General features: G+C 38.1%; 1 pseudogene across 1 annotated transcript in view; it reads left to right on the top strand.

The window, feature by feature from the left end:
- Positions 1 to 5,919, top strand: part of LOC125399860 (cytochrome P450 3A11-like) — a 79,101-nt pseudogene extending 73,182 nt beyond the window's left edge. The window contains exons 11-14 of the transcript XR_015736891.1: positions 376 to 536; positions 1,532 to 1,755; positions 3,206 to 3,371; positions 5,395 to 5,919. The product of XR_015736891.1 is annotated as a cytochrome P450 3A11-like (transcript). The remainder of the gene's footprint in view (positions 1 to 375; positions 537 to 1,531; positions 1,756 to 3,205; positions 3,372 to 5,394) is intronic.
- The last annotated feature ends 15,887 nt before the right edge of the window (positions 5,920 to 21,806 follow it).

The following is a 21,806-nucleotide window of genomic DNA, read 5'->3' on the forward strand; positions in this document are numbered from 1 at the left end:
CACAACCTTAAAACTCCATCTCCTGGGTAACAGATGCCCTCTTCTGTTCTTCATGGGCACTCCTCCACATACAGCACCCCTACACAATGAATGCACATAAATAAAAAATAGAAAAAAATCTTAAAAGAAAATAAAATGTGTCTTGAAGTTAACTAATGATGATGAGGAACAGATCATAAACTGCAGGACATTCTTACTATAGGAATGGTTGCCTTTTCTGGCTGTGTCACATGTACATCAAAGTGATAACAGTCCCAGAGTGAGAGAACGGCTGTTCCATATTCATCTATAGGGAAGCTGGAGTCTCATTTGATTTTCTCCTCATCTCTTCTGTGTTTGTCCACAGAGTTTCCTAAACTATATTCTTACTTTCAGTTCTGACTGACATGGAGATCCTAGCCCAGGCAATTATATTTATTTTTGCTGGCTATGACACCACCAGCAGCACCCTTGCCTTTGCTCTGCATTCACAGGCTGCTCACCCTGATATTCAGAAAAAACTGCAGGAAGAGATCGATGTGGCTCTGCCCAATAAGGTGAAAGTTGGAGTTTGCAGTACAAGGGCAAAGAAGACCCTTCTCATTGCCTGCAATGCTGTGTGTGTGTGTGTGTGTGTGTGTGTGTGTGTGTGTGTGTGTGTGTAAGAGAGAGAGACAGAGAAAAAGCATATGAGCATCTGTGTATTTCTGTATGTATGTGAGTATGTTTGTGTGAGTGCATGCATATGTCTGTACGGCATAAACCTACACTGCGTATTATTCTTAATCACTCTCCAGCATGTTTTAAAACAGGGTTTCTCACTGATTCTGGAGTTTATCAGTTTTGCGATGCTATCTGGCCAATTCCCTTTCCCTGTCTTTCTCCTAGTGGGATTTAAGATGTGTACCACTGTGTCTGGCTTATGAATGATGTGTATCTGAACTAAGGTCTTCAGACTTGTGTAGTAGACTTCATTAATTGAGGCATCTTCCCAGCACAAAGTGTTAGTTAATTACTCTAACAACTTGTAAGAGGCTGGGTTGATGGCTCAATGGATGGTCTTTTGGAGGATCAATTCAGGTTTGATTCGCAGCACTCAGCTGTCTGTAATGTCAGTTACAAGAGATACAGCACTCTCTTTTGACTTTTGTACTCATGTGGTTTATATACACACAAGTAGCGAAACACATACACACATAAAAAAAAACAATTAAAGATCCCTTCAAAATGTATTTAGGTCTTTTTAAATGCTGAGCTCAGCTTTTGAGCCACTGAGAACACAGAGGTACAACAAAGACCTACTGAATGTTAAGGTAATATCCCAGCACAAATCTTTTTTTACACTCATATGGTTCATATACACACATGTATGCAAACCACATCCACACATAAAATGAAACAATTAAAAATCCCTTTAAAATGGATTGTAAGTGCCTAGGTTGTTTTAAATGCTGAACTCAGCTTTGTAGCTACTGAGAATGCGGAGGTACAATGTAGACCTATTGAATGTTATTGTAAAATCTCAGCACAAATCTTTTTTCTTTCTTCCCAGGCACCTCCCAACTATGATACAGTGATGGAGATGGAGTACCTTGACATGGTGCTGAATGAAACCCTCAGAGTATACCCAATTGGTATTAGACTTGAAAGAGTCTGTAAACAGGATGTGGAAATTGATGGTGTGCTTGTTCCCAAAGGGTCTATTGTAAATGTACCAGTTTATGCTCTTCACCATGACCCAAAGTACTAGCCAGATCCTGCAGAATTCCTCCCTGATCCCAGCAATTGGAACCCACTTTGAACTACGTTGGCCTGTGTATGCTATGCTGTCTCTTATGGGAAGATGACTTAAATGTGATTTTGTAACCACTTTCATTCTATGAGGACAATTGGAAGGAAAGGGAAGAAAATGACAAGAGAGGAAGAGATACACGAAAAATACGACAATTTAAATAGAGAGTATATTTTTCGTCCTTCCTCAAGTAACAAAATGACTGAAGTGTGAGAAAGGAGCCCATTTTCCTTCAGTCTAACTGACGTGTGCTTTTCAGGCATGTAACCCAGCATTATCCAGAATGAACTTTTAGATTTAAAAATTATTTTTTTTCTTTTTTTTCCATTCATTGACAATTGCATGCACATATAAGGTATTTTTGGTTATTTCCACCTGATATTGCCCCGTCTTTTCTCCCTCCCACACGTGTTGAAACTCAACTTGTCCCAATCAAGTCTTCTTCTTGTTTTCATTAGTTCCTTTTTTTACTGTGACTAATGAGTTTAATTAGGCGTGTTTGCATAAGTGTAGGAATAGAAGTTATTTACTGGAGTATGGACGAATCACCAGCAGTTATGCCATTGAAGAGAATTCTCTCCTCTCCCGGCAACTATTAATTGTCAAAAGCTCTTTACTGAGATGAGGTTTCTTGAATTCCCTTAATATCCATCATGGAATGCATCAATATGGTTTAGACTTGTGCAGCAAACCAGAGCTGCTGGAAGTTCATGAGTGCAATAGCTGTCAGGTCCAGAAGATAGTGTTTCACAACCACTCCTTTCATTCCCTGGTTCTTACATCTTTTTGCTTTGTCTTCTGAGATGTTCTCTAACTTTGGTGAGGAAGATTTAGATATCCTATTAAATGCTGAGCATTCCACCATCACTTATTCTCAGCATTATGACCAGTTATTGGTTTCTTTGTTAACTGTTTCCTAGTCCACTCAGAAACTTCTCTGACCAAAACTGAGAGCAGTAGCACTGATTTTTGTGTATAAACAAATATTTAGAAGACAGTTTGATGTCAAAACCATTTAGGTAAACAATAGTAGTACATTCTCCCCTAGAGCCCATGACCACGTTAGCCATAGGATTTTGATCAGATTTCCAGCATCAAGCATTAATTCCTCCTATAAATTGGAACTCCAATGCAATCAGACAGTGGTTGATAACCCCTAACCCGTAACACCACTATCATATGTATATTGGGCACTCAGAATGCATTTTTTCTCAGACAGCATTTGTTTCATCTACCATATGGAAAATCTTATAGGACAAAGAAATTGGGAAGGACTTTTAGTGTACATTTCTCAGAGTCAAATACCTGGAAGCAGAAGTTCAATGAACCTTTCTCAAAATTCATGTATGTTATTTATTAGATGTCTAAAGGAAACTTCACATATGTAGCTCTTATGCGCCTTTCCTTTGCTAACTTGTCATTACTGTGTGTCTCCAGGTTCAGCAAGGATAACAAGGGCAGCATCAATCCTTATGTATACATGCCCTTTGGGAATGGACCCAGGAACTGCACTGGCATGAGATTTGTTCTCATGAACATGAAACTTGCTCTTACAAAAGTACTACATAACTTCTCCTTCCAGCCTTGTAAGGAAACACAGGTGAGGGAGAAAATTATCTTTGTAAATAATGATCTCAATTGAAAGTTCTGTGTAGAAAAATGAATCTGCTTCTTTGAGTTTCACTAATTTGTTTTATGGCCAAATGAATTATTTGTACTCAGGAACTTTTGGTTCTGTGTGAATAAAAAATTCAAACTGTAACATTTGAATGAGTTAGTACAGGTTGCTATGAAAAGATTATATGTATTCTGTTTGAAGTTCCAGTCACGCCCATTGGAGTTTGAGTATGCCATGTCCTAGTCAGAGGAGCTGTGATCATGACTTCATGCTTGTTGGGTGGTGCTCTCTTCTTCAAGAGCTCAAAAAAGCTCTCCTTTGACAGTCTTGTCAATGCCTGACTGTACATTAGGATCACTGAGGACCTTTAAAACTCATATATGGGGTCTGAGATGTTTCTCAGTTAGCTAAGTTCTTACCTAGCATTCACAAAGCCCTGGTTCCCATGCCCAGTACTGCATGAAGTAGCTGTTGTGGTGCCTTTCTGTAATTCTTGCACTTAGGAGGTGGATGCAAGAAGATCAGAAGTCCAAGTAATTATTGGCCACTTATTGAATTTGAAGCCAGCATGGATTATATGAAATCTGGTCTCAAAAGAAAAATAGAAACTCGTGATTCCTGGCAATTTCTGAAGCCCTAAAATAATTCACCCATGTGTGGCTTTAAAAGCTCATTGTTGACTCAGCATGTGAGACCAAGATGAAAATTATAATTTTAAAACACAATTGCTAGGGCTCAAGAGATGGCTCAGCAGTTATGAACACTTGGTTGTCTCAAAAAGGAGTTTGGTTCAGTTCCAAGTACCCACATGGTGCCTTACAACCATTTGAGACTCTAAGCACAGGTGCTTTGATATGCTTTACTTACTTCTGTGAGACTGCACACATGTGGTATACATGCATATGTGCAGACAAAACATTCATATGGACAAAATAAAAATAAATATATCTTTCTAGAGTTTCTACTTATAATGAGCTCCAACTTTATGGTGCATCTTGACAGTTCTACCTCAAATCTCGGGAGCTTCATTCACCAGAAAACAGGTAGTTATCATAATTCCATCAATCATGTTTCTCCCCCTATTTTCTGCTCTTGTGTTCTTTTTAATTCCCCAAAGCAATATTCTTCTTGGGTTTCTTTCCTCATTTATTTTATCTCGTCTTCTGGCTTCCACAGGCTGTTTTTATTCCCTTGGCCAATGTTTTGTCATTAAAGCCACCAGTTTGGTTATGTTTGTTCTCTCTATATTGAAAAATAGCATTTCTCTTTTTTATGTCATTTTATATTCTTTATTACACAAACTCCAAATGGTTTTTAAGGAGAGTGTGGACATTGAAAGTCTTTAGTAAATGTTTTAAAGTATGGTTAACAATTATAATATTCTTACAAGAAAACATTAAGCCAGCTAAACCCTTAACACACACCATTAGTACTCATATTTTATATACATCTCTTTTGTATGCCTCTATGGAAAACGCATGTATAATACTTAAAATATAGAAGGAATATGATGAAGTATTTGAAGAAAGAATTTATACTTTTCTGAAAAACTTGTTCCTGTTCATGCAAAGGGATGGCTAAAATTTACAGGACTTCTGTATTAGGTTATGTCTTCTTTTTGTCAATTAGTTTTATTTGTGGATGAATAGAGAGATGGGAATGTTTATTCTGTAGTTTGTGGCTTAAGGCAGTTGTGTAGTTTACCTCCATACAACTTCACTTATTTTACTATTTTCTTACTAAAATATTTAAAAAATAAGCATGTACAGGGTTTCACAGAGACAATGCAAGGTTCCTTTTTAAGAGCCATTTTACCCAATGGTGTGAATGTATGCTCTCACCATCTAATTGACACATCTTGGAGAATAAAAAAGTCAAAATATTTTATGTTAAATGCAGCTTTTATGTTTCTGCAAAAATTATCATCCTGAATATTTTAAGCTTTTCTTTGAAGATTGCTGTTGGTTCACTCATTGATCTTCTTACTGTTTTTACACTATTGCAGATCCCTCTGAAATTAAGCCAAAAACCAATGCTTCAACCAGAAAAACCCATTCTTCTTAAGGTTGGGCCACAAGATGCAACCATAAATGGAGCATGACTTTTCATTAAGAATTTCTGTTGTGTTCCTCAAGAAGGTGATTTCTAAGAACATTGGAATCTTTAATTTACTTTATGAATAAAACCCAGGTGATGATGGGGTTTAAATGAATGGCCTTGAGTGATCATTATGAGCTTTCATACATGTATTGAGCTTTCTCAGTGTCAATACAAAATGTAAAAAATTGACTGTCAGTGGCAGAATGAGAAATTCATCTTCTCTGGTCCTCCATCTGTTCTTTTGAGCTTTTTCGAGAGTAGTCTTGCTTCTGCATTTGATCAATAATACATTTTTAATGAAAATGTGAAGCATTATGACAACTTTTATTGTCAAATTGATATGATGGTTTAGTTGTGATATTCTAAAATAAACTTTACAATGAAAATGTAAACATCTCTTTTAAAAAAATTAAATTCATTTGCTGGTTTACTTTGCATCCTGGCCAGTTTTTCCGCACTCCTCTTCTTTTGGTCTGTTCCCCTACCACACGCTCTGCTTCTATTCCCCAGGCCACTCCTTGTCCCGCCCAATCTGCGAAGCCCACTCTTCAATGTGGGTGCACGCTTCCCGAACCGAGTCCACAAGAATGGATAAATATCCTAGGAGTTGAACGGACACACACAGAGAGACCAGGCCCATTCACCCAAGGAGTAAATGGCAGCTTTATTAAGCACAAGTCGGGTATATATACTAGGGGGCAGAAGGACGAGAGCCCCCTTCCATCCAGAACAGGGAAAGAGGGTGCCAGGCACCTGGCGCCACCAGCTAGAGAACAGCTGCGGTGTCAGACGGAGGCGCTGCGGTGGGAACCTTGCTTGCAGGTGGAATTACCATAACAAAAGAGGGCCAAGCTCTCTCTAAACTAATCCCCCAAGCCGGTGCAGCGAGCAGAGAAGCCAGGAAGTCAGAGGAAAAATGGCCCTGCATAGCACCTCGAACAAAGGGGAAAAAACCCTGGTACCAACAACTCCTCCCTGTTTATGTTTAGGAAATGGCAGATTTACACTGAGAAGTGTGAATAAAACAAATGATATGAAGGAAGTAAGTAAAACTAAGCGCCTTGCCCTTTATCCAGGCTGGGTTGAATGAGGAGTGGGGTTCCAAAAGTCAGTAAAAGAATCAGAGGCAGCCCCTGCTCCCCTGTTAAGGGGCTCACAAGAGTATCAAATCGCACAATTCTAACACACATGCAGAGTGCCTAGATCAGCCCCATGCAGGCTCCCTGGTTGTCTCTGTGTGCTTCTATGAGGCCAGATTAGCTGATTCTCTGACTTTTATTGTGAGGTCCTTGACTCCTCTGACGTCTGCAATCCTTTCTCCCCCTCTTCTTCAAGGTTCCCTGAACTCCATCTATTGTTTGTTTGTGGGGCTGAATCTATTTACATCAGTTGTTGGATGAAACTTCTTTGATGAAAATTGGGCTAGGAACCAGTCTGGTCACAGACAATAGCCAGTTCAGGGTATATACCTGCTCTTTCTAAGAGTCTTAGCTAGGGTCATCCTTGTAGATTTCTGGGGGATTCCATTGCATCAGATTTTATCCCGACTCTGAAATGCTCTTTGTTTTCCAGTAGTCTCTTTTAGTGCTCTACCACTCTGTGCATCACAACTTGACTGCTCATGAACCCTTCTCCATCTGCCCTCAGTCCACTTACAAAATCTCTTCAATTTCCCTTTCCAAGAGATATCTGAGTATGCTCCCTTAAAAAGACTTAGTTTAAATTCCCTTTTATACTAAGTGAGAGCTTCATATTTTGATTATAAGAATTAATTTGCTGCTCCCACCTAACTCTATATTCTCTCCAACTGTTTCAAACCACACCAGACCATAGCGTCCAGTTTATATTGGGTAGCTATTCCTGGGTGTGAGGCCTGCCCTTGAGTGTAGGTGACAAACCCAGTGTCACTCCATTGAAGAAAACTGACTTTCCCTCTCTCAGGGATTGTAAGTTGACAATATTTTCTTTGCTAGGGGTAGGATGCTGAGCTCCTATATGCTAGGGTTTTCTCTGGTTTGAGCTCGGGCACTTCATGTGAATTCTGTCATGGTCTCTGTGAGTTCATATGTTCATTTGCCATGCTGTGTCTGGAAAAATGTTGTTTCCTTGAAGTCATCTACTACCTCTGGCTCTTACAAACTTTCTGTCTTCTATTCTACATAGATCTCTGAGCCTTGAGGAGAGGAGTATTATATAGACATCACGGTCAGAACTGAGAATTCCTAAGTCTCTTTCTCTCTTTATTTTGACAAGTTGTAGGGTTTTTTGCTAACTACTGTCTACTACAAGAAATTTTACTGATGAGGGATAAGTGATGCCCAATTCTATGGAAATAGCAGTATGTCATTAGGCATTTATTTTGCTATATGAATTTAATATATTAGTAGTATTATGTATTCTCCTAGGACTCATGGTTTTTCTAGTCTCAGGTCTTGATCTCGTTGGACTCAGTATAGGATATGCATTCTATCTCATAGAATGGGCTTGAAATACCACTTAATAAGTGTTTGACTGTTCTCTTAACATTTCTGCCAGAATTTCACCAGTGGACATACCTTTCAGGCAGATCATTATTATTACTTACATGGTTCACAGTTAGATGTCTGTTAATTACTTTTCTCATCCAGTATAGTGTATGGCACATTCAAGCACCATGAACACTACAAAGTAAAATAATGTTCTCATATATATCAAGAGGAAAGATAGAAATATGAACCAAGAGGAACCAGAAATAAAGTACTTTTTATAAATATAATTAAAAGTTTTATTCTTTGAGATTTTCTTACATGTATACAATGTAATTTGTTCATGTACATCTCCTAATTTCCTGATCAAATTTCTTTGAATGCCCTCCCAAACCCCCCTCCCAATATCATGTCTTCTTTTCATTTATAAGCACCTGAGTCTAATTAATGTTGCCCATATGTTCATAGTATGGGGTCATTCACTGGAGCAAATGAAAATATCTGGGGCTACACTTCTGAAAAAATTTGACTGTTTTTCTCTAGAAACCATAAACTCTCATGAGCTCCTCAGCTATGTGGTTAGGACTGAAGAGTCCCTCCACATCCATTATGGAAAGATGACTGGCTGATCTTGTGTGGGTCTGGTGCAGGTAACCAGAACTTTTGTGCTCCATGACTGAAATTGTTCTCTCCAGTCCAGAAAACAACAAAAACTAAATGCTTTTGGCTTCATAAACAATGGAGTTTGGTCTAGTTGAGATCTCGATTTATTAGTACAGGTGAGTGTAACCCTTGTTGACTTTTCCTATTGTTTGGAAATATATCCATTCATTCTGTCATTACTTGTGTGTATATTGTATGTTTGTGTATATATTTATGTATTCACATGTGTGTGCACATGCTTGTAGGCCAGAGGTTGATGTGATGGTATCTTTCTCAATTACTCTTTACTTTATTATTAGCATTTTAAATTGAATTTTGTTGTGTGTGTGCACATATGCATATGTATCACAGTGCCACTGTAGAAGTCATAAGACAACTTGAAGGAGTTGGTTCACTTTTTCTACCATGTGTTTCCTGGGTATTGAAACCTGGTTTTAAGTCTTGACAGCTGGCACCTTAATCAACTGAGTCATCCTGCTGGACTTTCACTTTACCTTTTGAGATGGGGGTCTCTTAGTGTCTTGAAGCTCATTTCTTGGGCAAGACTATCTATCCAGTAAACTCCACAGACGGTCCTATCATTGCCTCTATATCATTATATCTTGTCTTAGAGTGTGTGTGTACTTTCTGGCACAAGAAGCAATGCTGAGTTTCTCTTGGATTTTTACAGATTTGATTCTGTCATTTCTCCAAAGAACCAAAAAAAATGGTCAACATAAACCAGGAGTTGGGCAGGAGAATTGCTCTTGGTAGCTAGAATATCAATATTTCTTGGTATTTCAGAGATGTGGGAGCATATTTCTATCCCTCCTCTGTCATTTTTATCTACCACCTATATAGAGAAATAGGAATCTAACACAGACACATTATTCCACTGTGACTTTCTACAAAGATTCTCTTTTGGTTTTATTTTCAATCTACCTCATTTTACCAAGACTGAGAATCTGGGCCTTCATTAATCTTGATATTCTTAGTAATTTTTTTCAAATCATCTTTTGTTATTGTTCTGAGACAGTATTTCTTCATGTAATAGCCTGAGTTGTCCCAGAACTCACATAGTAGCCTTGAATGGTCTTCAAATTTCAGAGATCTGCCTGTTTCTTCCTCCCAAGTCTTGTGATTTAAGGCAAGTACCACCATGCCTGGCTAGGTCAATTCATGTTTTACTGTAATGTATTTATTATAAATAGTACCTAGTAATATTTTCATGCAAGCTTATAATGGTCTTTGATCACAATTCCTGCCATATCTTCCTTCATTTCCCTCTTATTAATCATTTTCCTAGACACTTCATCTTGTACTTTAAGAATCAATTCACACACAAATTTGTATTGTGTCTGGACAGGCAAGCAGATCAGCATCTTACACAGCCATCATCCAGAGATGCTTCGTCCTGCAGCAGATGGGAACAAATACAGAGACCCACAGCCAGACATTATGCAAACCTTGGAACACTGATCCCTAAATGGGATGTCTCCATCAAATCCCTCCCTTCAGAACTCAGGGAACCCTGCAAAAGAGGAGGCAGAAAGAGTATAAGAGCAAGAGTATATGGAGGGTGCCCAGAAAATAAGACCCTCTATTGATACAAGCATAAACTCACAGAGACTGAGGTAACATGCACAGGTCCTGCACTGTTCTGCACAAGGACCTCTCTATAAGTATTACAGGTCCATGTTTTGTGTTTTGATGGGATCCCTGAGTGTATGAATGATTGAGTCTGACTCCTATGCCTTCTCTTAGACTCTTTTATCCTAGTTTGTTTTGTTTGTATTATATTTTATCTCAGAGAAACCTGTTTTTTCCTAAGAAGAGATGGAAAATGAGTGGAACTCGATAGGAAATGTTGTGTGTACATAGAATTGGGAGGAGTAGTGGTGTGGGGGGGTCCTTCTGTCTATGTGCTTCTTTCATTTGTTAATGAATAAAGAACTGCTTTGAGTCTGTGGCATGGAGGAACACAACATGTGGGGAAATGTAGGATGTATGATGGGAGGGAGAGATGCATGGAGTCACTGTCCGAGTCAGAGATGCCAAAACTTTGCTGGTAAGTCATTGCCAAGTGACCATACAAAGATTAATGGAGATGGGTTAAATAAGTATGTAGAGTAAGTCAATAAGAAGACAGAGATAATGGGTCAAGCATTGATTTAATTAATATGTCTTCTGTGTGATTACTTCAGAGCTAAGCTAGCTAGACAGCTGGAAATGAAAAAACATCCCTTCTAATAACAATTGATTTATCAACGTGGTGAACTTAATACAAGTAAAACCTGAGAGGGCTTGAAAAGAAATTCTAAATGAAAAACCAAAGTTTAGCTGCATTTAATTTTTTTAGCTGGCAGCTTGCTACAGCTCTTTTAAGAAAGATTTTTCTGATTCAGCTATAGCAAAAAAAAAGCCACACTGTTTGAAATAATGGATTTCTGGATCATGCTTCAGCATGAACTCTTAGTCTTTCAGGCAGGAGGTCCAGCTACAGAGCTATTGAGTGGGGTTTGTGAACAGAGCCTCAGCCTTCTTAATGGCAATATGGACTGGATGCGAGCCTGAGAATGGGGCTGTGTGCATGGCTTTCAGAGGCAGCGTGAGCAGCTCTGCCATACTAGACTGGGCAGGTAATCAGGAAGTACCATAAGTACCATAATAATGGCATAGATTAAGTTTTAGACTGAGTCAGCAAGCAGGAAGTACCATATATACCCCATTAATGGTGCACCTTATGTTTTAGGAAGAGCTTAGCATATTCTTTTTTTTTGGAAAAATATCTTATTTTTACATTTTTTTTTATTTTTCCACTGAAAAATTTACACTTCCTCCCCTCGTCCCATTCCTCTCCCTGTCCCCCACTCACCCTCCTCCCGCCCCATCCCACCTTAAGAGAGGGCAGGGCACCCTGCCATGAGGGAAGTCCAAGGCACTCCCCCTTACATCCAGGCCTAGGAAGCTGTGCATCCAAATAGACTAGGGTTTCAAAAAGCCGGTACGTGCAGTACAAAGAGGTCCCAGTGCTATTATCTATGTCTACTCAGTCCGCCCGCATTGGCAGCCACATTCAGACTCCTGTTTGATGACATGCTCTTTCAGTCCCGGTCCAGCTGGATTTGGTGAGCTCCCTTTATATTAGGCACATTGCTTCAGTGGGTGGATCAACCCCTCATAATCCTGACTTCCTTGCTCTTCTTCTCCCTCCTTTTGCTTTTCAACTGTACTTTGGGAGCTCAGTCTGTTGCTCTGATAAGGGTCTCTGTCTCTATTTCCGTCTGTCACTAGACAAAGGTCCTATGGGTGTATTTGAAATAATCATCAGTGTGATAGTGGGGCAAAGACAGTTCAGGAATCCTCTGCTCTGCTGCCTAAGGACCTAGCTGCGGACATCCCTGTGGACATGTGGGATGCCCTCTAAAGCAAAGTCTCTTGCCAACACTAAAATGGCTCCCTTAATGTAGATATCTTCTTCTTTCTTTGATATTCACCTTTCCTCCATCTTCACTCTTCCATTCTCCCAAGCTCTCCCCAGTCTTTCCCTTCTTCCCTTTCTCTCCCCCCTCACCATCCTCCAACGCCATCTCCACCTGTACACCCACACCCATGCTCTCAACTTTTGCCCTGCAATCTTGATTGCTTCCAATTTCCAGGAGGAACTATATATATTTTTCACTGGGTTCACCTTGCTATTTGGTTTCTCTAGGCTTGTGAACAAAAGGCTTAATGTCCTTTGTGTATGGCTAGAGTCCACTAATGAGTAACTACATAACAAATTCATCTTTTAAGGTCTGAGTTGTCTCACTCAGGATAGTGTTTCCTATTTCAATCCATCTGCATGCAAAACTCAAGATGTCATTATGTTTTACTGCTCAGTAGTATGCTAATATGTATATATTCTACACATTCTTTATCCATTCTTCCATTGAGAGGCATTGAGGTTTTTTCCAGGTTCTGGATACTAAAAATACTGTTGCTATGAACATAGAAGAACTAATCCTTTTGTAATATTATTGGACATCTCTTGGGTCTATTCCCAAGAGTCGTATTGCTGGATCCTGAAGTAGGTTGATTCCCAGTTTCCTGAGAAACCACCACACTGATTTCTGAAGTGGTTGCATAAGTTTACATTGCAATCAGCAATGGATGAGTGTTCCTCTTACTCCACATCCTCTCCAGCATAGGCTATCATTGGAGTTTTTAATTTCAGACATTCTGACATGTGTAGGAAGGTATCTCAAAGTTGTTATGATTTGCATTTCCCTGATGACTAAGGAGGTTGAACATGATCTTAAGTATCTTTTGTCCATTTGAACTTCTTATGTTGAGAATTCTCTGATCAGTTCAGTATCCCATTTTTTAATTGGGTTACAGAGATTTTGGTGTCTAGTTTCTTGAGTTCTTTATATATTTTGAAGGTCAGACCTTTGTCTGATGGAGGTTGGTGAAGTACTTCTCCCATTCAGTAGGATGCCTTTTTGTCTTTATGACAGTGCCTTTTGCTTTAAAGAAAATTCTCAGTTTAAGGAGGTCCCATTTATTCAATGTTGCCCTTATTGTCTGTGCTACTGGGGTTTTATGTAGGAAGTAGTCTCCTGTGCCTATGTATTGCAATCTACTTCCCACTTCCTCTTATATCATGTTCAGTGTGGTCAGATTTATATAGAGGTCTTTAGTCCATTTGGACTTGAGCTTTGCGCATGATGATAGATATGTATTTTCATTCTTCTACAGGTTAGCATTCAGTTATGCCAGTACCATTTGTTGAAGAAGCTTTCTTTCTTCCATTGTATACTTTTAGCTACTTTGTCGAAAATCAGGTGTTCATAGGTTTGAGGGTTAATATCCAGGTCCCGATTCTATTCTATTGATTGATGTCTATGTTTTTATCCCAATATAAAGCTGTTTTAATTACTGTAGCTCTGTAACAGAGTTCAAAATTAGGGATTGTAATGCCTATGGAATTTCCTTTATTGTAAAGAATTGTTTTGGCTATTCTGGTTTCTTTTGTTTTTCCATATAAAGTTGATTATTGTTCTCTCAAGGTCTGTGAAGAATTTTGTTGAGATTTTGATGGGGATTGCATTGAATTTATAGATTGCCATTCATAGAATTGCCATTTTTACTATGTTGTTCCTACCCATCCATGAGAATGGGAGAGCCTTACATTTTTGGTATCCTCTTCAATGTCTTTCTTCAATGCCTTAAAGTTCTTGTCAAATAGATCTTTCACTTCCATGGTTAGTGCTATACTTTATGCTATTTGTGGCTATTGTAAAAGGTGAAATTTCTTTGATTTCCCACTCTGCTTCTCTATCACCTGTGTATAGGATGGCTACTGATTTTTTTTGAGTTAATCTTGTACCCTACCACATCACTGAAGGTATTTATCAGATCTAGGAGTTCTTTGGTAGAGTTTTTGGTGTTCAGATGTATACTATCATATCATCTGCAAATAATGAAGGTTTGGCTTCTTCCTTTCCAATTCCAATCCCCATGATCTCCTTATAATGTCTTATTGCTATTGATATAACTTCAAGCACTGTGTTGAAGAGATATGATGAGAGTGGACAGCCTTGTTTTGTTTCTGATTTTAGTGAAATGGCTTTGAGTTTCTCTCCATTTAATTTGGTGTTAGCTGTTGGCTTGCTGTATGTTGCTTTTATTATATTCAGATATGATCCTTATAATCCTAAACTCTCCAAGATATTTATCATAAAGGGGTGTTGAATTTTGTCAAATAATTTTTCAGCATCTAATGAAATGATCATATGGTTTTGTTTCTTTCAGTTTATTTATATGATGGATTACATTGATAGATTTTCATATGTTGAGTCAGCACTGTATCGCTTGGATGAAACCTTCATGATCATACTAGACAATTTTTTTGATGTTCTTGTATTCGGTATGCCAGTATTTTATTGAGAATTTTTACATCGATGTTCATGAGCATCATTGGTCTGTAATTCTGTTTCTTGGTTGAATCTTTGTGTGATTTTGTTCTCAGGGTCACTATAGCTTCATAAAAAGATTTTGGCAATGACTCTTCTGTTTCTATTATGTGAAACATATAAAGAAGTATAGGTATCAGCTCTTCTTGGAAGTTCTAGTAAAATTGTACATTAAAACCTTCTGGTCCTGGGCTTTTTTTTTGGTTGGAAGGTTTTTTTTTTGACAGCTTCTATTTCCTCACTATGTATAGGTGTATTTAAATTGTTGACCTAGTCTTGGTTCAATTTTAGTATACTATATTTATCTAAAAGCAAGTCCATTTCTTGTACATTTTCCAACTTTGTGGCATATAGGCTTTTGTGGTAGGACCTAATGATTATCTGAATTTCCTGTGACTGTTGTTATGTCCCCCTTTTCATTTCTGTTCTCATTAATATCTATGTGCTCTCTCTGACTTTTGATTAGTTTGGATAGGGTTTTGTCAATCTTGCTGATTTTCTCAAAGAACCAGCTCTTTGTTTCATTGATTCTTTGGATTGTTTTCTGTATTTCTTTTCTGTTGATTTCAGACCTCAGTTTGATTATTTCCAGTCTTCTACTCCTCCTGGGTGAGGTCTGCTTCTTTTTTTCTAGAGCTATCATGTGTGCTGTTAAGTCTTTAATGTGAGTTTTCTCCATTTTTTTAATGTGGGCAATAAGTGCTATAAACTTTTCTCTTAACACTGCTTTCATTGTGTCCCATAGGTTTGGGTATGTTATGTCTTCATTTTCATTGAATTCAAGGAAGACTTTAATTTCTTTCTTTATTTCTTCCCTGACCAAGTTGTGGTTCAGTAGTTGACTGTTCAGTTTCCATGAGTTTGTAGGCTTTCTGGGGGTAGGATTTTTGTTAAATTCTAACTTTATTCCATGGTGATCTGATCAGACACAGGTGATTACTAAATTTTTTTTTCTGTGGAAGTTTGCTTTGTTATTGAGTATGTGATCAATTTTCGAGAAGATTCCATGAGATGCTAAGAAGAAGTTATATTGTTTCCTATTAAGGTGGAATGCTCTATAGATATTAGTTAAGTCCATTTAATTCATTACCTCTGTTAGTTTTCATATTTCTCTGTTAGGTTTCTGTCTGATTGACCTGTCCATTGGTGAGAGAGGAGTGTAGAATTTCCCTACTATTAGTGTGTCAAGTTTGATGTGAGCTTTGAGTTCTAGCAATATTTCTTTTACATATGTGGGTTCTTTTATATTAGGGGCATAGATATTCAGGATTGAGACATCATCCTGAGGAATTTTCCTGTTATTAGTATAAAGTGTCCATCTCCATGTCTTCTGATTGATTTTAGTTTGAAGTCAAATTTGTTAGATATTTGTATAGCAACACCCACTTTTTTCTTAGATCTGTTTGTTTTAAAAATCTTTTCCCAAACATTTACTCTGAGTAAATGTCTGTCTTTGTTGTTGAGGTGTGTTTCTTGTAAACAGCAGAATGTTGGATCCTATTTTCATATCCATTCTATTAATCAGTGCCTTTTTATAGGTGAATAGAGTCCCTAAATATTAAGTAATATTGATGAACGGTGGTTTTTAACTCAAGTTATTTTTTTTTTTGGTGGTAGAGTTTGTGGGTTTTCCTTCTTTGAGTTGTGTTGGAGGGTTTTCAGATGCCTGTGTTATTATGGGTGTTGTTGGATTCCTTGAATTGTAATTCCTTACTTTATGTAAGGCTTGTTTTTTTGGCTATGTGTTGTTTAAATTTGTTTTTATCCTGGAATATCTTGTTTTCTCCATTGATGGTGAAAGAAAGCTTGGTGGGTGTAGTAGTATGGGCTTGCATCCATGGTCTCTTCGCTTCTGTAGCACATCTACCCAAGTCGTGCTGGCTTCCATGGTTTCCATGGTCAGGTGTAATTCTGACAGGTTTACTTTATCTGTTACTTGACCTTTTTCCTTTCCAGCTCTTAATATTCTTACTTTATTCTGTATGTTTTATGTTTTGATTATTATATGGTGAGGGAATGTTGGGTTTTTTTTTTGTTTGTTTTTTGTTTTTTGATCCAGTCTATTTGGTGTTCTGTATGCTTCTTGTACCTTCATAGGAATATTTTTCTTTAGGTTGGGAAAGTTTTCTTCTACAATTTTGTTGAATATATTTTCTGGTACTTTGAGCTGTAATTCTTCTCCTTCTTCTACCCCAATTATTCTTAGGTTTGGTCTTTTCATCATGTCCAAGATTTCCTGGTTGTTTTGTGTTAAGAATGTGTTGGATTTGCTGTTTTCCTTGGTCAGTGCGTTTATTTTCTCTATGTTGTCTTTAGCATCTGAGATTCTTTCTTCTATCTCTTTTATTCTGTAGATTATACTTGTCTCTGTAGTTTCTGTTTGTTTATCCAGATTTTCCATATCCTGCCATCTCTCAGTTTCTGTTTTCTTCATTGCCTCCATTTCAGTTTTCTAGTCTTGAACTGTTTTCCTTACCTGTTTGATTGCTTTTTCTTGGTTTTCTTGGATATCATTGAGGGATTTATTCATTTCTTCTAATTTTTTGTTAGTCTTCTCATCTATTTCTTTAAAGGATCTTTTCACATCCTGTTTAATGATCTCTAATGTTTTATAATGTTTCTTTTAAATTTTATTTCTTCTAATTTTTCCAGGTTATAGTGTTCAAGACTTCCTCTAGTATGTTAGTTAGATTCTGGTGTTATCATGGTGCTTTTCAGATTGTTGGACGAATTCTTGCATTCACACCTCCCTTCAAATTTTATTTGGGAATCTTGGCAGCTTGGTTCAATCTATGCTGTGGCTACCTGTATACTTGGGGGATTTTCTTGGTCTTCCCTCTCTTAGGACCCCTCAGTACTGGAGTTGTCTCTCAGATCCTCTCCACCCTGAAGTAGGCTGTACTGGTGGATCTAAAGACCCTGTAGATGGAAGGAAGTGCTTGGGGGACAAGCTGGAATGGGGAAAGTAGAGAAAGGTAGTACCAGGGAGAAGTCCCGCTGAATGGCCAGAAAGTTTTGGGATTGGGGGTACCTGTGCTCCTTTCCTAGGGTGTCCCACCAGCCAGTTGGGCACTCACTTTCCCCTCCAGATGGAACTTCTGGTACAGGAGCAGGGCCACTTGCTGGCCAGGGCCCTTTCAGACAAAAGGGTGGGCTTGCTAGGTACAGGCTCAGTGGAACAAAGAAACTCCTGTAGCACTTGCACTCCCCACTTTGTCACTAGAGCCTCAACCTCAAAGCAAGCTGAGATGGGGGATCCTGTGACCCTGCAGAGGGAAAGGGGTACTTGGGGGTAAGCTGGCATTGGATGAGAAGAGAAAGGCAGTAGCTGGAGACAAAATTCCCCGCTGAATGGCCAGAGAGTTTAGGGGACTGGGGGGTGCCTGTGCTCCCTTTCCAGGGTGTCCTGCTGGCAGCTCGGGCACACACTCACCCCTCTGGATGGATGGATCTCTTGATATGGGATCAGGGCCACTTGACAAAAGGCAGAGATTAGCATTTTCAAAAGTGCACCTGGATAGTAAAGAATTATAAATATGCAGTAAAGACAAATCCAGATGGAAAGACCTTTAAATAAGACATAGTATGTTTTAAAAATGTACATAGGCTTGAGAGAGGGAAGAAAAGAAGTATATAGAGCTATAAAAAGAAGTAAATGGTTAAAAAGGTAAAGCATTTAAAGAGACAGAGTATAGATAGTGATAAATTAAAATGAGTAAAGAAAAATAAGCCATGTGAAAATGGAAAATTCACAGAGTCAAGATTATGTATATTAATGTGTCTTCTTTGAATTTTTTGACTGTGAAGTAGTTAATTACAGAGAGACATTTCATTTTATGGACTCCAAAATTTGAGTCTAAGTGTATGTTGCCTTGGAAAAGTTTGTTTTTATCACAGAAGATAATATTCTGTGAAATGCTTCAAGACCAATATGGTGTGATGGAATAAGACCCCCTGAAAACTTTCTGTAAACACTCCCACAAATAACATACTTCACCCAATAATCAGCAGGAAGCAGTTTGGAGAAACTATGCCCATATTCCCTAATATGGTCTATAAATGCTTGTTTACATTTAAAGGGGGATTTGATATAGATATGAACAATTTGCATTGGTTTGGATTGTGCAAATTTAAGGTCAATTTTGTTATAAGTGTATGTATTTCTCATCTTTACTAAGGTATTGTGTTTGTGTAACTCATTTAAAAATGTAATGTATTATTGAGAAATATGATAATAGATACTCATGTATATTAGTTAAGCTTGTAGTCATGTTAGTTAGATTTTCTAGATGTATAGAAATATATTTCAGTTAGAAGTATTCTTCAAGTATTCCAAAGACCTTCGGAATATGGCATTTAAAATGTTTTTAATAAATTAGGACTTTTGATGACAATGAGACACATCTGCTCCTGGCAGCACAAGCTACTTCAAGAGGAAGGTGGGCATTGCAGAGGCTTCTTACTGAGATGGTTAACCATTTGGGTAAGAAACTGCTCTTGCATGGACTGCTTAACTGGACATGTAGGATCCATAGAGAAATGACTGCTGAACTTGCCTAAATGTGAGACAATCCTTCAGTGTTCAGGATTCATGAAAGAGTCTATGAGACATTGTGCAGGATACAGAAAAAGGTGACTGACAAACTGCCAATATAGGCAGAACTTTCTTTGCAAGTTCCTGCTTCATGGAAAAGTCTACAGCATGCTATGGGTCTGTAGGCTGAAGATAAATATCTCAATGGTTCAGAAGTACTTTGGGTGACTATCCAGACAGTGAGATGTTTCTGTTAATTCTAGAGGTTTGGAAGTTGAATACAACATACTACTTGTTTACTTAAGTACTATTATATCCTTCTTGAGACTTCGATGGATTTGAAAAATAAATAGATAGTTATAGATTTCCTTAGTTATGATAAAAGATAAAGTAGATATAAATATTGTAACTATAATTATTGCCTGATACTTGTTTTGTTATATATAATTTTACTATGTTAAAGTTAAAGACTTTTTTATTTAAACAGAAAAGGGGAAGTGGTATGGGAGGTTCTTCTGCCTGTGTGTTGCTTTTTTTGGTTAATAAATAAAGAACTATTTTGAGCCTATAGCAGGAAAGAACAAAAGTAGGCATCAAAAGGTAGGCTGTATACTGAGAGGAAGAAAGACAGAGTCAGACTGATGCTGGAGTCAGCATCAGACATGCCAAAATTTTGCCAGTAAGCTACAGCCATGTGGCAACACACAGATTAATGGACATGGCTTAAATTAATATGTAAGAGTTAGCCAATAAGAAGCTAGAGCAAATGGACCAACAGTGATTTAATTAATATGGCTTCTGTGTGATTATTTTGGGGTTAAGCTAGCCGGGTGGCTGGGAACAAACAAGTGACCCTTCTTACTACAGAGTGGTAGGAAAAGAAAAATAAGAAGGATATATTATGTGAGTAAAAATATATTTTCAATTGAATTCCTCCCCCAGTAAATAAATGCTCATCTCTTCAAAAAATTATTTTATTTAAGAGTGTGTGTGTGTGTGTGTGTGTGTGTGTGTGTGTGTGTGTTCCTGTGAAGGCCTGTACATACGTGAACAGGTGCCTGCAGAGGCTACAAGAAACATCAGATACTCTGGTGCTGAAGTCACCAGTGGGCTCTCTACTTACCAAAGCACAAGCTTCTTGTGAAAGGACAGGCCTCAGTGGAGGTATCATAGCTGACACAGACTCATACATAGGCAGGCTGTCTTCCATGTAAACCTCTTCCCCAATCAATTAGGCTTCATTTGGAGACAGCAGTGGTCTCCTTTATGAGTCCCACACAATGGTTTTAGACTGAATGACCCAGGAAGAGAATGGAATGTTAGACACTAAAGTGGAAGAATCCAGTGAGGCTTCTGATACTGGATAAAATTAGAACACGTTAGCCTTTATTGCCCAATCCATTGACCAGCCAGAAATTTTAACTTTGTGTTCATAGGACATGGAAGAGATGTTTATGTTGTCGGACATGGAAGAGATGAAGATGGGTTCTGTCTTGGTGTTACTATGATAAACACTTTGAGATAAGCACATTAAAGGGAATGTTTACTCTGGCTCACAGTTCTAGTGGAGATTTGGTCATGGAGGGAAACTCAGAGACAAGAACAAGAAGACTGGTCATATGCTCAACTATTAGGAAGCAGATGACAATGAGTCCTTGCTTCTGCTCAGTTTCCTTTCTTATATAGTCCTGGAAAACCTATGGTACCACTTCCAGTGGGTAGGTCTTCACACCTTAGCCAACTCCATCAAACACCCATCACCCACAGACATGTCTGGAGGTCCATATCCTTCCCAGGTGATTCTAGAGTCTCTGCAGCTGACAACTGAGTTAGGTGAGAAAAGCTAAACTGAATGCTGGGAGGAAGAAGGCAGTGTCAGGGAGAAGCCATGGAGCTGCCACCAGAGACAGACAGACTGAAATTTGCCAGTAAGCCACATCCACATGGCTATACACAGATTAACAAAAATGGGTTAAATTAAGATGTAAGAGTTAGCCAATAAGAAACTAGAGCTAATGGGCCAAGCAGTGATTTACATAATATAGTGTCTGTGTAATTATTTTGGGATTGAGTAACTGGGAACAAACTAGCGGCATCCCTACAAAAGACAATATTAGCCTTGAATTTTCTTAATGCTAATGAGAAAGGAACAACAGCAGCAGAGAGACATTGGGTAAAAGAAAACTCTTCTGAATTAAATCAACTGGTTTAATTCAAGGAAGTGTTGACCTCACAGTAGAAGCCATGAGATGTGTTATGTTGGGGAAGGGGCTTTGCTCTTACTTCCACAGCAGAAGAAAAATTATGGATACCAACAAAATCAATAAAGATTCAGTTTGAAAAGGAGAAATCACTTGAAAAAGAGAAATGACAGCTCATCCACAATGGTGACAACCATAAGATGATATGGAAACCTCATAAGGGTTGGGGCAAGGTTCTGTTCTTGTTTTTGCAGGAAAATACTCACCTTCAAAAATTTAAGAGACTCTGATGTTTGAATTCTAATAGAAGGAAAATTAACTATCCACTAAGGATAATCAAGAAAAAGGAATCAAATTTATGAGATCAAGTAACAGATAGATACATACATACATACATACATACATACATATATACATAGATAGATGCATAGATAGATACATACAAAGATAGATATAGATATACATAGGTATATAGATATGTGTGTGCTTGTGTGTATATACACACACACTCATATATG

Source organism: Myodes glareolus, chromosome 2, assembly GCF_982192425.1.
Source record: "Myodes glareolus chromosome 2, mMyoGla1.1, whole genome shotgun sequence".
NCBI lineage: Eukaryota > Metazoa > Chordata > Mammalia > Rodentia > Cricetidae > Myodes > Myodes glareolus.